Raw genomic sequence first — 21,070 nt, 5'->3', positions numbered from 1 at the left:
GGTGCTTTGGAGACCCTGAGCATTCCCCCGCCACACACCCGTAGTTTCTTTTCTCTCTGTTCCTAATTATGTCCTCCAGGTGCCTTTTAGTATATTATTAAAAAGTTATTCCTGGTTCTGCTGTGAACCCCTTTTGGTCATCTTAAGCCCCTGTCAAATGACTTCTGAAAGGGGAAACATCCTATGATCTAATAGCTTTAGGTAGGGATTGACAACTCAGTGGGAACAAGTGTTGGTGCATGTGGGACACACACTAGGACACATGATAGATATATACATGTGTATGGGCTGGGGATGTGGCTCAAGCGGTAGAGCGCTCGCCTGGCATGTGTGCGGCCCAGGTTCGATCCTCAGCACCACATACAAACAAAGATGTTGTGTCCGCCGAGAACTAAAAAATAAATATTAAAAGTTCTCTCTCTTTCTCTCTCTCTCTCCCCTCTCTCTTTAAAACAAAAAGATATATACATGTGTGCAAATATGTGTGTACCTGAACAACTATTAGGTAATCAACTGATAACATCACAAGAGGAGCTAAATTGCAAGGGGCTGGGGAGAAGTGTGCAAAGACACATTTTTCTCCTCCTCAAAGATATATTGGGCGCTGAGACTTCAGATACTGTGTCTCTGCATTTCATTGACAGGAAACTACTGTGATTAGACCCTTTTGGGGGATGTCCTTCCAGCTTCTGGGCTTTGAGCATTTTCTTTTCTTTTTTTTTTTTAATTGAATATTCAAAACATTACAAAGCTCTTGACATATCATATTTCATACATTCGATTCAAGTGGGTTATGAACTCCCATTTTTACCCCAAATACAGATTGCAGAATCCCGACTATATTTCAAGTTGTCATGGCGGGGTATTGGGAAAAGTTTTCAATTAGCAATGATCGCGCCTCCGATAAACCTCATTGGCTACAATACTGCCACTGCGCAAAGCTACTTTGAGCATTTTCTGAGCTGTGTTCAGCCTGAGTGCTCTGATATTCTTGTTTACACCATCATCTCCTGAGTGTAACCTCATTTTAAATGGACAGATGAAGGTCCTAATAATAGAAAGGAGAAGTACTATCCTTTAAGATGTTACCAGATTTCTGTTCCTCTCTACCTTTGGAGCCCTCATTCCTTTACTCTTGAGGCTTCTAGTAATACTATAATCTCTACCTCCACCCCTTTAAGCAGGTTTTAGGCAAGAACTTAACCCTTTGGTGTGATCATTTAGTGACCTTCCATGTGACTATCACTCCTTTGGTCCCTTCTCTGATGAATGGATGTAGGGAAGGGGTTCTTCATTCTGAGCTTCTATATCCTGGTAAAGCCTCAGTCAATGGGAAAAAAAGATATATTTAGCAGGCAGAGTGACCCATTTCTCTTCAAAACAAAAATTAAAGTGGCTCCTTTTCTCTCTTTAAGGTTAGCTGTGTTGTAAAGCCTGATAAGAAAAGAATAGCTACTTTCTTGCACATATCTTGTCAAAGCCTATCTGCTTGCACAAGAGAAACCTGGCTTGGAGTTTAAAGTAAGTTCACTTGGGCTGAGGTCAGCTATGGGTCTCTTAGATTCTGGGAAGGAAGAGGAAGAAGGGTATTGAAAACAACAATCACCCTTTGGTCATTATGAGGAGACTCTTCCTCCTTGGCTGAGACTTTTGCTTTGACAAATTAAAAAACAAACCACCACATCTTTAATATATTCTAAAGGAGGTTTCAGTGAATCGTTGAGATGTGGGTCCTTGCTCTGTTTCTCTCTTTGTGTAAATCTGTAACTAAAAACTATTCCTTTGTGATAAACCAGACACCCCTCCCCCACTCTCTACTAACTGTGCTAATTACCTTGAGAGTTGTCAGGATGTTTATATAAGTCTTAGACTGATTAAAAGAAAGTTTCCTGGACCTAGCCAAGGAATCTAGGTGCTCCTGTCAACATGGTTATTTAAAATAAAGTTCATTAAACCTCCTCATTTAAACATAGACTCCAGGAGTGCTATAATATGGTTCAAATGAAATTAATTCATCTTTAGCTTATCTTTCGGAAACCAGAAAACACAGCTGGACTTAAATGTTACCTGATGAACAGTCCTTTCAAACCATACAAAGGTAGGTAAAGACCCTGACTTCTTCATGGAAGCAACTGAAATCTACAAAGACATAAAAGCTATTTTGACCTCCTGAATTCTTCTGGAAACAATCAGGAATCAGTCATTTTATATCAATGAGGCATTAAGTTAATCAAATACAGAAGGACCAACATAGGGGAAGAGAGAAGGGAGACTTATGGGAACTTAATTGAACAAAGGAATGTGATATACAGACTAAGGTACTGGAACATCTATCTCATTGCATTCTTAGATCTGGAAACTCAGACTCCCTAGGCAGCATTCAAGCTTTTGGCTTGGATTTGGAGAACAGATTATTAAACACAGAATGATATATTAGTAACATTGGTGCTTTTCTTGGTGGAGCTGCTGTCATGACAATAAATAGAAGAGAAGTTCCCTGAATGAAGTGTATAGCAATTTATTTGTTCCTAAAGTAATAAATATTTGGGTTCAATATGCATTCATTTATTCATTCACATACCATCTAGAGTAATTGGGACAATAAGGAAGAAAGCAGCCATAAAGAATCAGTCATTTGCAACCCAGAACTGATGAACTCTACCTTCAAAAAAGCTTAATAAAGGGGTGGGGGTGTAGCTCAGTGGTAGAGCTCTTAGCATGTGTGAAACTCTGGGTTCACTGCTCAGCATCACACACAGAGAAAAATACCTAATCAATGAAATCAGTGAGATAGTAGACTAGGAATCTCCTGGCCTTTATTCTTCCTCTCCAAAGAAACACCCAATAAACTAGAATCTGAGTCAAATAACTACAGGAAAACTGGAAATCAATCAGAGATTGGTAGTAGCCAAGAAAAGCCCAGGCCACAACAACAACAACAACAACAACAAAAATACAGTAGTTGAAGCAGTAAAAAATTTGCAGCATTTTTATTCACCCTCCACCCCCTACTGGGCTCCCACAGTGTGGTAGAGGGTTTTGGAGAAGCAGAAGCCTGATCTTTAGTCCCTTTCAAAAGTTGGGAAAAGCAGAGCAGATCACGTTTTCAGTCTTTTAACCTGTCTGTGGATTGTGTAAGGAATTTGCCTCTGTAACAGCTAAGTCAGAATTTAGAAAGTATCTTGAGACAAATTAAAATGAAAATACAGTTCACCAGGGCTGGGGATGTGGTTCAAGCGGTAGCGCTCTCCCCTGACATGCATGCAGCCCGGGTTGGATCCTCAGCACCACATACAAAAAAGATGTTGTGTCCACCGATAACTAAAAAATAAAATATTAAAATTCTCTCTCCCTCTCTTTAAAAAAAATAAAAAATAAATACAGTTCACCAAAACTAATGGGATTCAGTGACAACAGAGATAACAGGAAAACCTATAGCTTTAAAATTTTAAATTAAAAGAGAAGAATGATCTCAAATTGTTCTTATGTTTTATTATAACCTTATGCTTTATGGCACTAGAACAAGAACAACAAATTAAATCCAAAGCTAGGGCTGAGGTTGTGGCTCAGTGGTAAACCTTGCCTTGCATGCATGCATGAGGCCCTGGGTTCAATCCTCAGCACCACATAAAAATAAATAAATAAAATAAAGGTATTGTATTCATCTACAACTAAAAAATATTTTTAAAAAAGCTAGTAGAAGGAAGGAAATGTTAAAGATTAGAACAGAGATAAACAAAATGGGGTCTAGAAAAACAATATAGAGTATCTGTTAAATAATCAATGAAATTGACAAAACTTTAGCTAGATTAATCTAATTCCTTAGATTAATGAAGGAAAAACTGCAAACTGAAACAACTAAAATCACAAATGAAAAAGGAGACATTATTACTGATTTTCCAGAAATAAAAAGGATTATATGAGAGTAATATAAATAATTATATATCAACAAATTGGATAACCTGGATAAAATAGGTAAAATCCACCAAATACAACTTATCTGGACTGAATCATGAAGAAATAGAAAATATAAATAGCTCTACAAGATTGAATCAATAATCAAAACCTTCTGAACAAAGAAAATCCCAGAGCTATAGGCATTCATAAGTGAAACCTGAAAGCATTTACAAAAAGATTTAACACCAATCATCCTCAAACTCTTTCAAAAAATAGAAGAGATGAGAAAACTTCCAAACTTGTTCTGATGCCAGAATTACCCAGATACTAACATCAGACAAAAGACTATAAGAAAAGAAAACTATAAATGAATGTCCCCTATGAATATTAATGCAGAAATTCGCAAGAAAATATTACAAAACCTAATGCAACAGTGTGTTAAAAGGATTATATATTATGACAATAGGGATTTATTAGGCACATGTCTGTAATCCCAGCAGCTGAGGAGGATGAGGCAGGATTGTGAGTTCAAAGCCAGCCTTAGCAATTTAGTGAGGCCCTGAACAACTAAGTGAGACTCTGTCTCTAAATAAAATATAAAACAGGCTGGTGATGTGGTCAGTGGTTAAGTGCCCCTAAATTCAATCTCTGGTACAAGAAAGAAAGAAAGAAAGAAAGAAAGAGAGAGAGAGAGAGAGAGAGAGAGAGAGAGAAAGAGAGAAATGGAGCTGGGTGCAATGGCACATGATCATTTCCCCAGCTCTGGAGGCTGATGCAGGAGGATCATGAGTTCAGAGCCAGCATCAGCAATTTAGCAAGACCCTGCCTCAAAATAAAAAAGGAAAAATGGCTGGGATGTGGTTCAGTGGATAAGTTCCTCTGGGTTCAATTCCTGGTACCAAAAAAAGAAAAAAAAAAGGAAAATTAGTATTTTTTTACACAATGGAATACTATTGAGCTATAAAAAAGAATGATATCCTATTGTTTGCAGCAAAATCATTGTTAAGTGAAACAAGCCAGATGTAGAAAGACAATTAACACTCATTTGTGGAAACTCTTAAGTCAACCTTGTGGAGGAAATTAATGGAAGCGAAAAGTGGTCACTAGAGTCTGGGAAGGGTAGAAGGGAAGGAGGAAAGAAGGAAATTGAGTAAGCAGTATCAAAAAACACAAAGTAGAAGAATTATTCCAGGTATTTCTTCAGTATCGTAGGTTAAACAATTGGGCAAAACAACCTATGACATATTTTTAAATGACTGCAAAAGAAAGAGTATGAAAATTCCAGTACATAAAAGATGATTCATGGTTGAAGATATTTAAATACTTGTTGCCTTGATTTGATTAATACACACTTTATTACATGTACTAGATTACCATAAGATACCCTATAAAGTTGTACAAATTTAAAAAAATTAAAAATAATTTTAAAGGTTGTCAAAAGGCAAAGGAAAGAGTCAAAATATCTTTATTCACAAATAACATGATAATGTATAGAAACCTAAGGAATCATTATAACTATTAGAAATAATAAATTAACTCAGCAAGTAGACAAATACAAGATCAGTATACAAAGATGAATTGTAATTCCACATATTATCAATGAACTTTCCAAAATGAAATGAAAACAATTTCATATATAAAACAGCATAAAAAAAATAAAATACTTGGAACAAATTTAACAGAATAAGTATGAAACACACTCCAAACATTATAAAATATCAGTGAAGGAAATTAAAGAGGCCTAAGTAAACAAAGATATCCTCTATTTATGGATCAGAAGATACAATATTATTAATATGGTTTCCTTCCCAATCTGACTTACAGATTCAATGCCATCCCTGTCAAACACCCCAGTTAGTCATTTTACAGAAGTTGATATTCTGATTTTGAAATTCAAATGGAAGTGCAAGGACCCAGAACAACTAAAACTATTTTGGAAAGGAGTAACAAAATTAGAGAATTCACTATTTCCAATTACAAAATGTTTTACAATGCCACAGCAATTATGACTATGTTGTATTGGCATAAGGAGAGACATCAAGAACAATGATTAAAATTGAGTCCAGAAATAAACCCATACATTTATGGCCAATTGATTTTTCTCAAGATTGCAAAGACTATTCACTGGGGAAACAAGAGTCTTTTCAACAAATGGTATTGGGACAAGTGAATACCCATGTGCAAAAGAAATGAATTTTACCATTACCTCACACCATATATAAAATTAACTCAAAATGAAAGAGAACTAGGTTGTTTCTTAAATAGGACAACAAAAATTTATAAGCAACAAAATGAAAATAGATATATTAGATTTAATATTTTTTTAAAAAACTGTGAAGCAAAGTACACCATTAAAACATGAAAAATGCATCCTAGAATAGTAGAAAATGTTTGCAATCATCTGTCTGATAAAGTGCTTATATCCAGAATATGCATATAAAGAATTATTACAACTCAGTAATAAAAAAGACAAACAACTCAATTTAAAAAGTAAAAACAAAAAAAGGTATAAGTAGACAATTCTCCAAAGAATATATACAAATGAGGGCTGGGGTTGTGGCTTACTGGTAGAGCACTTGCCTAGCACGTGTGAGACACTGGGTTCAATTCTCAGCACCACATGAAAAATTAAAGATATCATGTCCATCTACAACTAAAAATATCTTTTAAAAAAGAATATATACAAATGAACAATATGTACATGATATTCAACATCATTACCTATCAGAGAAATGGAATTTAAAAGCACAATGTAATACCACTTCACACATACCAGGATGGCTGTAATAGAAAAGGTAGACAGTAACAAGTGGCAGTGAAAATATAGAGAAATTATAACCCTCATACATTGCTTGTGGAAATGTAAAATGGTGGAATCACTTTGGAAAATAGTTTAGCAATTCCTCAAAGAGTTAAATTGAAGATCAGACATAAAATACCATGTATTATATGAATCTATTTATATGAAATGACTAGAAGAGGCAAATCTATAAAGACAAAAAGTAGATTAGTGTTTTCCAGAAACTTAAGGAAATGGTTGCTAATGAGTTCAGAGCTTCTCTTTGGGGTGATGAAATTTTTCTGAAATTGATAGTAGGGATAGTTACCCAATGCTGTACATATAATAAAAGTCACAGATTGTACATTTTAAAGACTGAATTTTATGTGAATTATATCTCAATATAACTGTTACTCAAAAATTGAGTTGTCCAAAGATAAAATTAGCAAACAATATCAACAATAATTAAAAATTCACATGATATACCTCTTTGATACAATGCATTCAGGAGGGTACACATCACCCATGTAGAAATGTTGTTTAAAATGTATTTCCTGAATCTAAGAAAACAATTAGACTAATGCAAATTAAGAAACCTTCTACAAAGCATTAGGCCTGCAATCTTAAAAATTAAATGTCATGCAAAGGGCGCCAGTCGCACTGCCCATCTCTTACAGCCTGGCACAACTGCTCTACTGGCCCCTCAGAGATTCTCCAGAAGGCAGTGGAGAGGGGCAAGAAAGGGAGCCTGGGGGGTTCGCTCCCATGGTCTACTTGGCTGGGAAATATCTTCCTGCCTCCACCACCCCTGACAGGAGCTGGCTGCAGGAAAAGACTCAGGTCCCCTGTCCCCCTCACTCTCATCCCAGCACCATGGAGAATGGCCACAGAGGCTGCCTGGCACATCCTGGCTGCTTCTGTCCAAACTGGGCGTCCCAAAGTGCCCTGGGTGTGGATGCCGATTGGGGGAACATGCTGGCTTTTGGATTCTGACATTGGAAATGTAACCAAAAGCTTGGTCCTTGCCCCCAATGCCAATTCATGCCAATTTAATAAAGAGGACACAGTTTTGAGAAAAAGAAAAAAACTTGTTTTATTACTTTGCTAGCAAAAGAGAAACACTGGGGACTCCTGTCCCAGAGGCTGTTTTTCCCCATCAGGGAAAACAGGAATTTTAAAGGAGCTATTCAAATGCTACATTCCAGGTGTGCTCTGGAGGGGATACCCTGGCACCCTGAAGGGGTGTTAGGATTCACTTGTTAATTTGGGAGAGGTTCACTTCCTAGATCCTCTGACAAAGAATCCTCTTCCTGTGGAGCACAGATAACTCCAGGAAATCTTGTTCTCTGCCCCCAGGTTAGGGAGCGGGAGAGGGAGCAGAGGAAATGTGTCCCTTTTAAAAATAAACCTCAGAGCTATATTCAAAAGGTGAAGTGGACCACTGTTACAGAAAGACCACTTGTAGTCCTTGTTATGCTCGAATTCGGGACCCCCAGAAGACCACCAGAGACCAAGATCGATGTAAACAGCAAAGAGGTGTTTATTGCAAGCTAGCTCAGTCCTCAGCGCACACACAACAACTGGTGACGCTGAGAGGCCCCGAGCCCAGGGTTTGCAGCAGTTTTATACATTCTTTGGAGAAGGCAGGGACCCCCACATACATCATAGCATTTCTTAGCCAATCACCACACACTGCGGGAAAATCAAATAACAACTCTAAAACATGATTAGCACATTCACTGGCGGGAACAAGTTGGGTAGGGGTGATTGGTTAGTAGAAAAGGGGTATTCATTTGAACTAATTGGTTTAAGCCAAGAGGGGTGTACGTGCTGAACTACATGGTTTCCCAACATGTTATCAACCACCATAAACTATGGGAAGGTCATCTGGCATCCCAGGTATTTCCCTGTCTCATGCTGATTGGTGGCTGCTAGGGGGTTGCTATGGGTCCCCACCTAGCCTGACTGAGTCAGGGACACCTGGCACAGCAGATCTCTCCTGTTATTTGTAGATAAACAACTTAGCAGGGTGGGAATGTGCCTAGGAGTGCTCTTGTTACCGCTGTTGACCGGTGACAAGTTCTTGCTTCCCCAGTGTTGAAGAATAACACCAAAGAAGCACGCCGAGGCAAGGTCAGAGTAGAAATTAGAAGTTTATTAAAGGACAGCAGAAAAGACTTCTCCCGGAGGAAGAAGGGGACCCAAGAGGTGGAATCTGTGGAAGTGCGGTTGTCTCCCCTTTTTATAGTTCTTTCAGTGATGGAATGTAGGTTGGAAGGCCCGAGGGGTGGGACACAGGTGGGCCAAAGAAGTAGTCTGAGCTGGAAGGACTTCACTAACACTTCTTTGAGGTGGACTTTAGCCTAGGGCCTCTTCAGGACTTCATTAACATTCCATGAATTATCCTCTGTGTTTTCCCTGAGTCATTCCCAGCATGGCCTCCATTTTAGATTTCACTCGATATTAGACCTGATTTACCTAACTACACTAACTACCTAACTTTAAATCTGGCTTCACTCTGTGGGTCTTTCCAAGGACAAAGGTCATGTCCCTAACTTGGGCAGGCTTTGCTCTGAGTAGAGGCTGGTTTTTCAGTCCTGAGGCCTGCTATGGCTACAGGAGAGGGCCTTGAGGGACAGAGGCTGCACCTGTGTGTTTTGGGTTCTGGGCCTGGCTAGTGATTTGGCCAAACTGAGAGGTCCCCACACTCACACAGGGAGGCTGGCAGAAATGGAAGAGGTGGATGGGTAGGTAGCCCAGGGCAAGGGTGGGCTGTGTGACCCTATTTACCATCCTGCCTTAATTGGAGAGAAACTGAAAGTTAAGTCTGCTTTCTGTGTAGCTATGACAAAGAAGAGAAATTTCTGGGATGTACATTCTCACTGTCCCAGGAGAGACTTCATGGAGGGTCTATGGAGACTGGGAGGTTCCTATTCTTGTTTGAATGGGTCTGTCCAGTGTTCTTGCCTGCCTGCCACCCCCATACTCAGACACACACACACACACCACATACACACATGAGTATGTGTCTGGTCAGAGAAATAAATTTGTTGACTGCCAACATGATATGCACGTGTGCATGTGCTTACACACACACACACACAAATGTCATGGAAGACAGTCTCTACAAGAAATAGGGCTACAAAAGAGTTAGAAAATAAAGGACAGAAAATAAATGACAGTATAGCAATTTCAATTCTGAAACTTAAAAAAAAACTAGAAAAGATAACATGAACAATTAATGAAATATGATATGGCTTCTCTTACATAATAGTATTGAATAAATGTTAAATGTCTTAAGAGAGATTATTGTATTGTGATTGTGCAGGAAAATTTCTTTAGCTGTAGGAAATACAGGCTGAAGAATTACTTGGAGGTGAAGTATAATATCTGCTAATGTTATGAAGGGGGAGTGTGTGTGTGTGTGTGTGTGTGTGTGTTTGTGTGTGTGTATTAATTCTTGTTATTCTCAGTAGTTATATATTCTGTTTATAAAAGATGAACTCAGTATTTAAAAAATTACTGAGTTTCATGCCCTACTTTTTTTCTCCATCCTCTGGACATCTCTGTATAAGAGCTGAAAGCTCAGTTGGCAAAGGTGCACGTCAGATGACTATTATACTCGAATTCGGGACCCCCAAAAGACCACCAGAAACCCAAGATCGATGTAAGCAGCAAAGAGGTGTGTATTGCCAGCTAGCTCGGTCCTCTGCGCGCACACACAGCAACTGGTGATGCTAAGAGGCCTGGAGCCCAGGGTTTGCAGCAGTTTTATACACTCTTTGGAGAAGGCAGGGACCCCCACATACATCACAGCATCTCTTAACAAATCATCACACACCGCAGGAAAATCAAATAACAACTCTAAAACATGATTAGCGCATTTACTGGTGGGAACAGGTTGGGTAGGGGTGATTGGTTACTACAAGAGGGGGATTCATTTGAACTGATTGGTTTAAGCCAAGAGGGGTGTTCGTGCTGAACTACACGGTTTCCCAACACCATAAACTACTGGGAGGGTCATCTGGCATCCCAGGTATTTTCCTGGTCTCATGCTGATTGGTGGCTGCTACAGGGTTGCTAAAGGTTCCCACCTAGCCTGACTGAGTCAGGGACACCTGGCACAGCAGATCTCTCCTGATAAACAACTCAGCAGGGTGGGTATGTGTTTGATCCTCAGCACCACATACAAACAAAGACGTTGTGTCCCCGAAAACTAATAAATAAATAAATAAATATTTTTTAAAAAAAGATACAGTGTGGAGAGAGGAAAAGAAAAAAAAAAGTGTTCCTAGGGCCACCACTTTGTTAGATAAGGTGGGACCTACCCAAATGTTTGTAGAAGCTCAGGGGACCTCCCCATCACCATCACTATCTCCATCTGAATAATTTTTCTGCTTGCCCACCGACAGACAGTGTGGCCTTTAGTAGAGATCATAGTCTTTTATCCCACAGTGAAGGATCAGGCTTAGAATGTGGAACCCACCCCACCCAGGAAACTGACTTACACTCATTAAAAATTAGTGAGTCATATTAGAATATCCTGAGAGTATAATTTAATAGGAAAAATGGAATGAAGTCTTGTTACCGCTGTTGACCGGTGACGAGTTCTTGCTTCCCCAATGTTGAAGAATAACACCAAAGAAGCACACCGAGGCAAGGTCAGAGTAGCAATTAGAAGTTTATTAAAGGACAGCACAAAAGACTTCTCCCGGAAGAAGAAGGGGACCCAAGAGGTGGAATCTGTGGAAGTGCGGTTGTCTCCCCTTTTTATAGTTCTTTCAGTGATGGAATGTAGGTTGGAAGGCCCGAGGGGTGGGACACAGGTGGGCCAAAGAAGTAATCTGGGCAGGAAGGACTTCTGAGTCAGCACATTCAAGTTTGCTGGGGGCTGTTCATTAACACTTCTTTGAGGTGGACTTTGGCCTAGGGCCTTTTTGGACTTCATTAACATTCCATGAGTTGTCCTGCATTTCCCGGAATCATTCTCAGCATGGCTTCCATTTTAGATTTCACTCGGTATTAGATCTGATCTAACTACACTGACTACCTAACTTTAAATCTGGCTTCAGTCTGAGGACCCTACAATGAAAATATAGGAGGTAGAAGGAATTCACCTCAGAGGTTTCCATAATTTTAGTTATTTGAAATCTAGAAAAGTGCAACTTTGAATTAAGAGATAGTTTTTCATCCTCCAGTACCTTGTTATTCATGAATTTTCCAAAACTCGGCAAGAATATTTTAGAATGGCTAAAAACAAATGAAAATCATTTTCTTCCTGCTCCACCTTCAATAATAACAATTTTTCAACAAATTGTACAATGCTCAACTGCTTTCTAAAGGTTAGTCTTGGCACTGTCCCTTAAATTATAAATGAAATCTCTATTAATGGCCCAACCAATCTTACCAGGAAAGAGGTTGCATCTCAAAATGCAGTTTTGTTTCCCAAAGGGAACATTAGTGAACAAGCTCTTAGATTTAAGGGAAATTAATATCAGACTAAAAATTATGTGAAGGAAATCGGATGATCCTCAGCATTTTTTGTTAAGGTTGTACATGGGCAATATATATTAGTGATATTAGTGATATATATATATATATATATATATATATATATATATATATATATGAAAAAACACAGGTTTGGGGGTATCAGATAAAATATAATATGACCAATTAAATTTGAATTCAGATAAACAATGAATATTCTTTTTGTATAAGAATACTCCATGCAATATTGGGACATATTTTCACTAAAAATTTATTCTTGCTTTGTTTGAAATTCAAATTTAACTGGGTGTTAAGGATTTTTTTTCCCCCAAATCTGGAAAGTCTATCCAGATTCCAGTTTTAGATGGGCCTCATAGTTTTCATTTGCTAAGTGGAAATAACAATAACACCTAATATCTGTAGAGACTCTAAACATTTCAATGAATAAGAATATACATCAACTAATTTTACCTTCATTACGAGGTTGGAAATTAGGTAGAGTAGGTATTTGTTATGGTTTGGATCTGGAATGTTCTCCCAAAAGCTCATGTCTTGGAAATATGGTCTCCACTGCCCCAAGATTCAGAAGTTGGGCTTTTAGGAAATGATTAGGACTCCGACCTCATCAGTGATAGCTGAATGGCCTACTGGGATGTGGGAACCATGTGGAGGAAGTAGATCACTGAGGGCATGCCCTGGAAGGGTTTATCTTCTCCCTGGTCCCTTCTTCTCTCACTTTCTTCTTTCTGGCTGCCAAAAGCTGATCAGTTAGTTGTCTTCCTCCATTCCTTTCCACCATGATGTTCTGCTTCACCTCAGGCCCAGAGCAGTGGAACCAGCTGACTATCAAGGACTGAGACTTTTGAAACAATGAGCTCCAAATAAACTTTTACTCTTCTAAGTTGTTCTTGTCAGGTATTTTGTTCACAGCAAAAAAAAAAAAAAAAAAAAAAAAAGATAATTAACAGTTTTATTATTCAGGTTGAAAATAATGCCTAAAGAAGTGAAATGACTTATCCAAGGCCACCCTGCTATTAAGTAATGGAGAGAAAACTTTAATTTTTAACCCAGTGTTGTTCTGAAGTTGAATGTGTATAGGAACTAACTGTGGGTTTGTTTGTTTTTATTAGTTCTTTTTCAGTATATTTAACATTATATTTCATTTTGACATATTGGTAAAAGCATGTGTAGTTTCTTTTAAAAGAATCAGTAGACCTGGGCTGGAGGCCAAGTTTTATTTCAAGCAAGTTCCCTAGTGATACTGAGGTCACTGGTCCTCAGACCATGGTTTGAATATAAGGGTCTAACTAATCCCCACAGCAGTGTTGTTACTACTCTCTTTTTACCTGTAGGTAAATCATCCTTGGCTAATCCTTCATAGTCTAAATAATATTCATAGTTTTAGTAACATAGAAGTGTAGATTTTTTTGTAGATAATTCAGTCCAAAATACACTTCTTCATGAATTACTCTTCCCTCTGCATCCCAAACATAGCTACTACAAATAAAAGAAAAACTCTGATTTAATTGGTAGTCGCTGCCAAGAATCATTGAGATGAAAATGATCTGAGTGAAAAGTCAGTTGGTAGAGCATCCTTTTAAAACTTACTTCACCAAAGAGGTTAGGATCAGGTGAGGGTCAATTATATTAATCTACCTAAAATTTATATTCATGATACTCTCTGACTCAAAACAACCAAGATATTCACTTATTACATATTTATAGAGTAACTGCTTTGTTCTGGGATGGTTCACATTTCAGTGCTGATGGGCAGGAGTTCTTGAAAAATGAGGCAAACCAACAGTCCCCTCCTTTCAACCTGAATGCTGAGGTCTTCTTTCTCAGCAACTCTTTTAAAAGAAGTCACCAAACAGTGTATGTTGTATTTGAATAAGATTTAGAATAGACATTAATAGATAATCTCTCTATAAAAATATTTGGGGCCAAACTAAATGAAAGAGCACATCAATTGAGCAATCATTTTTTTTAAAAAAAAATTTGTAGCTGTAGATGGACAGCATGCTTTTATTTTATTTGTTTATTTGTATGTGGTGCTAAGGATTGAACTCAATGCCTCATATGTGCAAGGCAATTGCTCTGCCATTGAGCTACAGCCCCAGCCTGAGCAATCATTTTTTTTGAAAGCTGCTTCTCTTTGCCCTCTTCAACTGATCATATTTATGGCAGGTTGTCCCATGAGCCCTTCTTTGGTTTACAGTTCTGAGAAAGTGAAATGTCAAGCAGTACCCCAGATGAAAATCTTTCTGGAGGAGTTTAGAACTAGGAAGAATGTCTTAAAAGTATGAGAAAAGATGCACATAGCATAAAAGAGTTGCATAAAAGAATGTTGATTCTAAGGCTTAGTATTCCTGCTATTTGTTTTTGATTTTGAGCCTATGAATGTGTATTAGAGCTGTAAACTATGAAAGCTCTCCACAAATGTGAAGAAATACCACATGTAGATTGCAGCTTCAGCTTCTGCTCTAGAATTCTAGCCTGCCAATCTGCTCTGTAAATTTTGGTCAGCTCCTACATTTGCATAAGCTAATTCCTTGCAATAAATATTTTAATATGTAACTTCTAATGGTTCTGATTCTTAGGTTAAACTCCGATATAAACTTTTGACAAGAATAGCTGTGTGTTGGAGTATTTATAAAGTCCTTCATATTCTTTCCAGTCTGATTTTTATCATTCCCTTCGCCACACACATTCAATCTACACAATAGACTAGACTGTGAATGAACACTTCAATGTGACTTTGCACATGCAAATTCCTTTGCCTGAGGATTTCCTTCCTCTCACTTCTCTGCCTACCAAACTCCTATGCATTTTCAAGATTCAACTCAGCTCTCACCCCCACTCTCAGTCTCAGGCAGAGTTAAATGCTTCTTCCTCTGCACACTCTGAATATTCTGAATATACTGTTATTATAGTAGTTACTTCTTGTCTTATTTCGCTCTGTGTCTCCTGTCTGAACTGTGAGCTCTTTGAGGACAGACCTAGCATAACCTCTGGCATCTAATAAGCACTCAATATTTTTCACGGATTAAATAATAAATGAATTAAATTAAATCCATTAAAAAGACAAAGCTAATTTGTATGCATGGTGTGGTAATTAAGAAAAAAGCTAAACCCATTATCTACATGAATTCAGTTATTATTAATGTTACAACTCAAAACAGGAAGCTTTTCCCTTCTTACTTTTGTTTCTCTGCTCTCCAGCCTTGAACAATAGAACTTTCTGTGATGATGAAAATCTTCTGAATCTATGTTTTGGATTATATGCCACTAGGCATATGTGGCTCTTTAACATTTGAAACGTAACTAGTGGGACTGGAGAACTTAATCTTACATTTCACTTAATATTAATTTAAATTTAAATAGTTACTTGTGGCTAGGGGCTACTGAATTAATGCAGATTATATTGAGAATGAATAGCTGTGCTTTATCCTAGTGCCTCAAACCATTTAATCACCCCCTCTTTCTCTTTCATACACACACACACACACACACACCCCAGATGATAAATATCTGGATCTGGATCTTGTACATTTAAGGTTGCAGACATTCTGTCTAGGCACTGAAAAATGATCATGAAACTTCAGAGGAAGAGAAGACATCTGGGCTGGGTCATGACAAAGAATGGCTAATACATATAGAATGGGCCTGGCTTGTCAGTCCTGTCAGTGTTTTCCCCTCAATTGGGAAAAATTAACCATTGCTATTTACATATTGCAGAGGAGTGATTTCATCAGTTCCAGACTAATATTTGGGAGGGGGGGGTGGGTTAACATCAAGGACCACACACTGTGTCTGAGGTAATTGCACTACAAATCAATAGGATCACAGTTGGGAGAAAGACATCGTAATCTAGTCAATTATGTGGAAGCCAACCAGACTCCAAGATGAAAAGTTCCTGCAATTGTATGTTATTTGAGGGATCAGAGTAAAGAGAACCTATAGGAAGGAAATGAGGTTTTTGTCACAACTGACATGAAAATTGTCAAGGAGTCATTAGTAATTTCCAATTTGACATTATATTATCAACATGCTTAAAAATTCAAGGGAGACCACACAGGCTGGATCAACAAGCAAATCCCTAAGATTGCAGCTATACTTGAACAAGGCAGATACATGGAGTACTTCCTTATCCTCCTGGGGAATTTAGTGATGGAAAAGGAATTTCCCATATAAGGAGAGAAAATAAAGATGTACCATTTCCATCCACAGGTAAGAACAATTTTTTAAAGCACAAAGCTTAGTTGAGGTCATTGAAAAGAATTCCAGTAGCTGGAGTGCACCAACTTGGCACACCTGACTGATCATGATCCTAAGTAATATTTAGACAAATAAGAAAAGATCCTTTATTTCATCAAGTCCTCAGCTTCAGATATCAAAGCCAAATGACCCTAGAGATGATCATGTCAAAACTCCCATGCTACAAATGGAAAAACCAAAACCCAAGACAGGATGAGGCATTTCCCCTGGTGGTTGTTTAGTTGCAGATCTGGCACTAGAATCTGTCTTCTTGACCTCTGCTTATTGTTCTTTTCTAAATTTGTTTAGTACAGATTATCTCATAGCAAACTGAAACAGATAAAATAATGTATGAATAAATACCAAAACAGTCATAAAAGCAATAAATATTATAGATGGTTTAAGTAGTGTGTTCTACAACCTTTACATTTCTTTATAAAAGAGGGTATAATTTAAATATGTTAATTGTGTTCTTTCTCTTAAGTGCTATTTTAAATGAGCTTCCCCCCCCTTTTCTCACTGCTATATTTCTCTTATTTCTTTTTTGTTTCATTTATTAGAGTTTTATAGTTATACATACTAGCTGGGTTCATCCAGACAAACTCATACAAGCATGTAGATCAATTTTAGTTCATGATCCCCACTTTTCATTCCCCCTCTTCTTTTCAATTCTTCCTCCCCTCTCTCATTTTCCCTCCTCTACTATATTAAGGTTCCTTTTGCTTGTCAATTAATTTATATTTGATTGGTTCTTTATATTATCCTATCCTCCCCCCTCTTTATTTTACTCTAGGTTCTGCATATGAGAGAAAATATTTGATCTTTGAGTTTCTGAGTTTGCCTAATTTCACTATGTCCATCTATTTATTGGCAAATGCTATAGTTTCATTCTTTTTTTATGGTTTAGTAGAACTTCATTTACATATATATATATAATTATGTATATATGTATATAGATAATGTATGTATATATATTCGCTTTTAATTATATATAATATTAGCTTTTAGTTTTTTCTTCACTTAGTATGTTGGTTTTGTCATAAATGGCCTTTACCGGATTGAGGTAAGTTCCTTTGAACAGTAACCTCTCCAGTGTTTTTAACCTGAATGGGGTTTGGATTTTATCAAAGGCCTTTTCTGCATCTATTGAGATGGTCACTTGATTTTTGTTCTTAATTCTGTTTAAGTGATGAATTACATTTATTGATTTGCATATGCTTGCATTCCTGGAATAAACAAATTTATTAGTGTATTATCTTTTTGATGTGCTTTTGAATGCAGTTTGCTAATGTTTTATTAAGGATTTTTGCATCTATTTTTATCAAGGATATTGGTCTGTAATTTTCTTTCCTTAATGTGTCTTTGTCTGGTTTTGGTATGAGGGTTATACTGACTTCATAAAACATATTTCAGAGTGTTCTCTCTTCTTAAATTTCATGAAATAATTTGAGAAAGATTGGTGTTATTTCTTCTGTAAAGGTCTGGTAGAACTCAGCTGAAAATACATCAGGTCCTGGGCTTTTATTTTTTGGAAGACTTTTAATTGCTCTTTCAAATTCATTACTTAATATTGGTCTGTTTAGGTTTTCTATATCTTCCTAATTCTATTTGGGCAGGTCATATGTGTCTAGATATTTTCAACGTTTTCCAGATTTTCCAGTTTATTGGAGAATAAATTTTCAAAATAGTTCTGATAATTTACTGGATTTCAAAAGGGTCTGTGGTGATATTTCCTTTCTTATCTCTGATCTTGTTGATTTGTGTCTTCTCACTCTTTCTTTTGGTTAGTTTGACTAAGGGTTTGTCAATCTTATTTATCTTTTCAAAGAGCCAACTCTTCCTTGCATTGATCCTAGGTGTGGTTTTATTATTCTCAATTTCATTGATTTTGTTTCAGATATTAATTATTTTGTCTTCTATTGGTTTAGGGTTAATTTGTTCTTTATCTAAAGCATTGAGGTGGAGCATAAGCTTATTTTTTTGGGATCTATCTATTTTTTTTTCGGTAGTGCTGGGAATTGAACCCAGGGCCTTGTGCACACAAGGCAAGCACTAACCGACCCATATCCCCAACCCTCTAATTTTTTAATGTAGGCACTCAGTGCTATAAATTTCCCTTTTAGAACTGCTATACTGTCCCAGAAGATTTTGATATGTTGTTTCTCTGTTCTCATTCATTTCTAAGAATTTCTTTATTTCTATTTTCATTTCTTCTTTGATTCATTCTTCATTTAAGAGAGTTTATTCAGTCTCCATGTGTCTATGTGGTTTCTATTATTTTGCTTGCTCTTGATTTCTAGCCTCATTCCATTATGGTCTGATAGGATATGTGGGATTATATTAACTTTTATGTATTTGCTAAGATAGGCTTTGTGGCCTAGAATATGTCTATTTTGGGAAAAATTCTATGTGCAACTGAGAAGAAGGTAAATTCAGTTGTTTTGGCATGAGTATTCTGTAGATGTTCATCAGGTCCATTTGATCTATATTGTGGTTTAGGTTGGAGATATCTTTATTGATTTTATGATTTGATGACCTGTCTAATGGTGATAAGGGTGTATTGAAGTCACCTTTATTTTTGAGTATTATTGTGTTGGGGTCTATGTGGGATTTAATATCATGGAGTATTTTTCCATGTAATTGGGTGTGTTGATATTTGGAGCAAACATATTTACAATCATTATATTTTCTTATTGAATAGTTCTTTTGGCTAGGATATAGTGGCTTTCTTTGTCTCTTCTGATTAATTGTTGTTTGAAATCTGCTTTGTCAGGTAAGAGAAAAGCTGTTCCTGTTTATTTTCTTGGCCTACATGCATGAAGTATGTTTTGCCTTCTTTGCCTTCAGCATATGGATGTCTTTGCTTATGAGTCTCTTGTAAACAGCATGCTTATTTTTAAATTCATTCTGCTAATCTGTGCCTTTTTATTTTGGAGTTGATACCCTTCATATCCAGCATTAGTATGGACATGTGTTTGTATTTTCCTGTGATTTTGTTTTTTTTTTCTATATTTAATCCTGTCTTGATTCTCATTTAATGGATTATTCTTCTACTCAGCTTCTTCTGTTTTGGGGTTTGGGGAATGTTTTTTAGTTCCTCTATGTGAAATTTATCTTTGAGTATTTGATGTAGTGCTGGCTTGGTGCTCATGAATTCTTTCAGTTTAGTTCTGTTGTGGAAAACTTATTTTCCTCTCAAATTTAAAGCTTTGCTAACTATAGTAACCTTGGCTGACAGTGTTTTCTTTTAGGGATTGGAATATCTCATTCCAGGCCCTCCTTGATTTTAGGATCTGAGCTGAGAAATCAGAAATGAGCTTTTTGATTTGCCTCTAAATATTACGTGGTGTTTCTCTCTTTCAGCTTTTAGTATTCTTATATTCTATGTTAGGAATTTTGATTATGATATGTCTTGATGAGATTCTTATTTGACTAAGGCTATTTGGGGTCCTGTAAGTCTCCTGTATGTGAATATCTATCTGACTTCTGAAATGAGAAACATTTTCTGTAACTATTTAATTGAAAATGTTCTTTATGTTTTTAATTTTTTATATTTTATTTTTTTAGTTGTAGTTGGACACAATACCTTTATTTTATTTGTTTATTTTCATGTGGTGCTGAGAATCAAACCCAGGCCCTCACATGTACTAGGCAAGTGCACTACCACTAAGCCACAACCCCAGCCCATGTTTTTAGCTTTTATCTCCATGTTATTTTCTATCCCAATGATTCTCATATTTGGTCTTCTCTGTATGAATCTTTTGATGTATTAGTTGATGCCAAGGGGTGCGACCTGAGTTACCTCTCTGATTATTCCTCCTTGGGTCCTGGTTGATGGTTTTGGGCTTTTGTCTCTTCTTTGAGTTGGGGTAATATCAGGGAACGTTTAGTTCAGCAGCAGAATCTCAAACCTCTGAGCTTTTAATGTCCCTGTAGGTTCCCAGCACAACACCTAATGGTATAAAATAAACAATAGTAACAACTATTACAACCAACAAACAATACACAGTGTTAAAGTAAATGCCCAGTTCCAACTTTAACATCTTCAACATTAATTTCCACCAATAAAGAGGAATGGTGAGTTCAGCAAGTGAATAATTGTTCAGTAAAAAAATAGCCATGAACTAGATTTGGTTTTAAAGCAAATATCAGCTCTCAACTATATATCATCCACAGTAGTAATGATTGTATTAGCACTAATGGTGGTGGCAAGAGGTAGAGAAAGCAAATATTTCTGAGAAATGGTTAAAATAAATTTAATTAGGGGAAAAGGATATGTGTTAGGAAAATAGAAAAAAACACCACAATTTCAAAAGTGAACAGAGAATACAGAAGACATGTATCAGGTGTTTATATGGAAGAGGGAGAAAAATAGAGTAGGCAAGATTTTGGGAAAGAAGGAGAGAGAACAATAGACTTTGGCCATTAGCAGGAGAAGATAAGAGAAAAGAGAAATATATTAAAATAATACAAAATCAAACCAAAATATACAATCCAGAACACCAGAACCCTCAAAAGATTATGCTAGGAAAAAATAATTACATTAAAAATGCTAAATATGAGAGAAAAGAAACAAATAAGTGTATGTATATATGTCCCTGAACCAATCAGCATAGTCTGAATTCACAAATACTTACACACACACAC

The 21,070-nt window shown here is 36.9% G+C and overlaps 1 pseudogene; it reads right to left on the bottom strand.

Annotated features, from left to right (window-relative positions):
• Positions 1-788: 788 nt before the first annotated feature.
• LOC120891245 (U4 spliceosomal RNA) lies at positions 789-943 on the bottom strand (annotated as a pseudogene).
• Between the last annotated feature and the right edge of the window lie 20,127 nt (positions 944-21,070).

This window comes from Ictidomys tridecemlineatus, chromosome X (genome assembly GCF_052094955.1).
Source record: "Ictidomys tridecemlineatus isolate mIctTri1 chromosome X, mIctTri1.hap1, whole genome shotgun sequence".
Classification (NCBI taxonomy): Eukaryota; Metazoa; Chordata; class Mammalia; order Rodentia; family Sciuridae; genus Ictidomys; species Ictidomys tridecemlineatus.
This window is presented reverse-complemented; position numbering and strand designations above follow the sequence as displayed.